The following is a 4973-nucleotide window of genomic DNA, read 5'->3' as shown; positions in this document are numbered from 1 at the left end:
GTTTTTTATCCTGGAGGTTAAAATCCTAGGAAATCCAAACAGAAAAGAACATGAGTTAGCAAGAATTTGGAAACATAGAAACCCTTGTGCACCGTTGGTGAGAACGTAAAATGATGCAGCTGCTGCATAGTGAGTCCTCTAAAAATTAAAGATAGAATTACATGTGATCCAGTAATTCCACTGCTGGATATAGACTCAAAAGAACTGACGGTGGGGCAGAAACAGGTATTTGTCCTCCCATGTTCACAGCAGCATTATTCACGGTAGCCAAAATGTGGAAGCATCCCAAGTGTCCATTGATGGATGCATAGATAAACAAAATGTGGTATTACAATAGAATATTATTCAGCCTTAAACATAAAGAAAATTCTGACACATGCTACAACATGAATGGACCTGAAGGACATTATGCTGAGCAAAATAAACCAGTCACAAAAGGACAAATACTGTATGATTCTACTCATAAGAGGTACCTAGAGCAGTCAAGATCATAAAGACAGAAAGTAGAACAGTGTTTGCCAGGGGTTGGAGTTTGGGGGGAGGTGTGGGAAATGGAGATTTATTATTTAGTGGGTACAGAGTTTCAGTTTTGCAAGATGAAAAAATTTCTGTAGATGGCTGGTCATAATGGTCACAGAAACGTGAATTTAATGTCACTGAACTGTTCACTTAAATACAGAGTTTCAGTTTTGCAAGATGAAAAAATTTCTGTAGATGGCTGGTCATAATGGTCACACAAACGTGAATTTAATGTCACTGAACTGTTCACTTAAAAATGGTTAAAATAGTAAATTTTATGTTATGTATATTTTAAAAACAATTAAAATGAAATTTTTAAAAAGTGAACAAAACAAAAAGGGAAATCCAGATTTTGAAAAAACATTAAGGGTCATTAAGGGTCATTACTAGTCAAGGTATGTTAACGGTGAAAAAACAAGCCCATAATTTGGATGGATCAATACAATAAAAGTTTATTTCTCATTCATACTTCAGTCCATTGTGGGTTTGGTGGGGGCAGGTGAATCTGCTCCATACAGTCGTTCCAGCAACCACATTCTTCCTTCTTGTGGCTCCATCTCGTCCCAGCTCCTCGGAATCCTCTCTAGACAGCCAGGTAAAGAGCACAAGAGTGAAGCTATTACTTGGGTAGTTTTTAGTCCTAGTCATACTCCACTGGCTGGAACTCTGTTATGGGGCACACTTAATGCAAGGGAGCCTGGTAATGTCTTGCAGCTGTATGTCCAGGCAAAGGGGGGGGGTCTCAGATGTTTGTGAGAACTGCGGGTCTCTGCTACAGACATTATGCAGTTGAGTCCCACCATAAGGGCATATTCAATTCACATCTTTCTGGAAAGATCAGTGATATTCCTAGCAGGCAGAATCATTTAGAAAAGATATTTCTTATGGGGATCAGAGAGTTGTTACAAGATCAGTCCCACCTCCTAACATAATATGTAGTCATTTGAATATACACATAATTATTTCAATTAATCCACATTTTTATCTGAAAATCTATCGCTTCAGGAACAGACCTCTGAATTTCCTTCTAATATTCAGGCAGAATGACCTTTATGGCACTAGTCAGGACTGAGATCAGATCAAGTTCACAGACACAGTTGAAAGCCTCTGCTACAGACGAGAACGTGGAAACCCAGCCCACAGGGCTCCAGGTGACTTTCCCGTCTCAGATGCTTCGGCACTGAAGAGGAGTGGGAGTGGATGCAGGGCTTAGGGGGCTCCTGAGCCACAGCCATAGTTTCAGTGAGTCATAAATTGGCTCCCGGCCTCTGGAGTGTTCTTCGTTCTCAAACCCTCTCAGCGGACGTTCAAGGAAGAGCTCCGTCCATACAGAGCTGGACTGCACTCACCTCTCCTGATATTCTACCGTAGTCAGACAAATTTGGGTTTGGGTTGTAATCTTAAAAAAAAATAAGACCTTTAAAACCTGTTATAGATTTCCCCAATAAATACGCTTACATTAACATGAAACATCTTTTGGAATGTGAATCATCACTTCCCAGTTTATCTTCTTTGTCGGATCAGAATTTAGCATATTGGGTGTTCTTAAGTAACACATTATTGAATCATGTCACATTTTTGTGCTTGAAATTCTTTCATTGCCTATTTCTGGTTTGGCTATCCTCCTCCAACCCAAGTCCTTATTTATAATGGTACCTATTTGAATAATTATTGACCCTGTTATTTTAAAACCTACGTCTCTGCACAGATTAATGCTAATTAGACTTAATAGACACAGTGAGGATTAACTCAGTGAATCCTCCTCCAACCCAAGTCCTTATTTATAATGGTACCTATTTGAATAATTATTGACCCTGTCATTTTAAAACCTACGTCTCTGCACAGATTAATGCTAATTAGACTTAATAGACACAGTGAGGATTAACTCAGTGACGTGTATGTGAACCTCGTAGCATTGTCTGTCTCTCGGGCTACCAGTTGATCATCTTGAGAGCATCCTTCTGATGGGATCTGGTGACACAGTATTTCCAGTTTTTCCACTTGCGGTGTCTCCACACTGCCACACAGTCTATTGAGACTCTTCATACTCTGAGTTCTCCAGAAGCACATAGAAGAAACCTTGATATTTACTAAGTATTTAAAATGATAGCCTAAGATGATGATTTCTCAGCCAATCTGCAGGCTGCATGCTCTAGTGGACCTTTCAGCAATGTCATTGACAAGCAGATGTATTTTTATTTTAAATATTTAACTATGTGTTCATTCAATAAAAATTTGTGAATACCTACTAAGTGCCAAGCGCCATCTAGTCACTGGGGATATAGCATCTATTCAAATGGAATTTTACATTTTAGGAAAAAGGACAGATAACAAGAAATGATAGGTTCGATAGTGATAAGTACTAACAAAAAAGGAGAATAAAGCAGAAGGGGATGAAGAGTGCTGGTAAGAGGGGGCTGGGGTAGCCAGATGAGGTCTTTTTAAAGAGGTGACATTTGAGAAGGGATCTGAATTAGGAGGGACATGAATCATTTGGCTGTGGAGGAAGGAGTGTTCTAAGCATGTTAGTCTCCAGGCTTCACAGATGGTGTGACGTGCACACCGTGGGCTCCACCCTGGCATTCCGTGCACTGTACCCGACAACGCCTGATACAAAATCAGAGGCATAGAGCTGTGCAGTCCCCAGTGTAACAGATCTGGAGCTACACAGAGAATCTAGGCAACACTGTAGACATGGATCCATCCATCCTACATGGCCAGGAGTGCTTGGGAGAGGCACTCACGTGTGCAATTTTGATTTTTGTTCCCCTCCCTCCCCATTTTTTGTTTAGTGTTTTCAGGGGCAAATGTAGATGCTGATTTAGAGAAAAAAAATGACTTTTTTAATTTGAAAAAAAGTGTTTTTTTTTCAGTGAAGGCAGATATGAATGAGTCCAGCATGTGTATAAGATTGTAACTCTTATACAATGTTAGAACAGATTTTACAGATTTTTTTTCCTATTGTCTTACTTAGAAAATACAATTTTGCTACTGTTGTACTCTTTACTTGTCTATCTTGAGCAAGAATTGGCTGCCACTAAAACTCCTTAGAAATTACTAAATGTCTTTTATTCCTCTATTACTAATTTTATTTTTCATATAAAAATTTCCAGGGCCAATTGCAGACTGTATAACTATCTTCATTGGGCTGTAAACTGCTTATAATTATGTTTGCTTTTAATTGCATATTTATGTGCAGGCCATTATACCTGGTTTAAAACAGAAGGCAAACTTGTTAAGTATTCTCAGTTTTAGATTAAAAAAATAAATAAATGCTTATCATTTTTTTAAAATGCAGTCTTTCAAAACCTTTTTCCCAAAATAAGGGATAATAGCTGCTCTGTTGGTCATGAATCTAACTTAATGTTACTAAAAGTTTCTTTTGCTCTAAGGTATTGACAGGAGTGGATGCAGTTTGCATATTGTAACCTCTTAAATAACAAACACAAAACAAATGTAAATGTGGCTCTACTTTTAATACGCTTTTGCATGGTGCAGAACAATTTGCTGGAACAGGTGTGAGCATATTTGTGTTTCATTAAAAATCCATATTTGAGATAGAGCCTGCCCTTGGACATGTTATTGCTGACTTTTGATTGAATTATAGAAAATTGAGAAAATAGAAGCTGATAAAGTTACATTCCACAGAGATCATAGGAAAGCCATCATCCAGCAGTATTTTAGAAAGATAAGATATAGCTAGAGTCTCCCTGAGAAACTACACTGAGGTCATACAATTACAGCCAGCAAACTTCTTCACAAATCTTTTACAAACACTCCCAATTCTTGCTAAATATTATACTTCTCTACATAACATTTGCCATATTTTGGGCAAAAAATACAGCGGCAGATAACTTATTTCACTTGCAATTGTGATCAGTTCTTTGAATAGATACATTAACTTTCTGAATCATTCTGCTGTTTCCATACATTGTGAATGGTGCACATAAATTCCACACACGGCATTTAGTAGGTGCCCAGTGAGTATTTGTTCAATGGACAATAAATGCAGTTCCAAAGATCTGGGTGTGCCAAACACTTGGTGCATTTCCTAAATAAAGTAATGAATCTTTAAGGTTGTCTTTATTGTAAAATGGCTCCTACGATATTTTGGTTAGGTCTTCTTCTGATGTTAACCCTCAGAATTAAGCAAATGTTTCTAACTTGTTTTTCACAACTAGGAGTTGTGGACCTCAAGTCAAACTCACTGTAATAACTACTAGGTAAAATAGCATTAAATCGGGCCGGCTCGGTGGCGCACTGCTACAGTGCGCCCCTTGGGAGCATGGTGGCGCTCCCGCCGAGGGTTCGGATCCCACATACAGACCGGTTCCCGCTCACTGGTTGAGCGAGGCGCGGGAGCAACACTGAGGGTTGCGATCCCGTTGCCGGTCCCGGTCCGGTACGGGAGCGACACTGAGGGTTGCGATCCGTTGCCGGACACGGAAAAAGAC

This window comes from Galeopterus variegatus, unplaced genomic scaffold (genome assembly GCF_000696425.1).
Source record: "Galeopterus variegatus unplaced genomic scaffold, G_variegatus-3.0.2 Scaffold2186, whole genome shotgun sequence".
Taxonomy (NCBI): domain Eukaryota; kingdom Metazoa; phylum Chordata; class Mammalia; order Dermoptera; family Cynocephalidae; genus Galeopterus; species Galeopterus variegatus.
The sequence above is the reverse complement of the archived record's forward strand: the minus strand, read 5'-3'. Positions refer to the sequence as shown.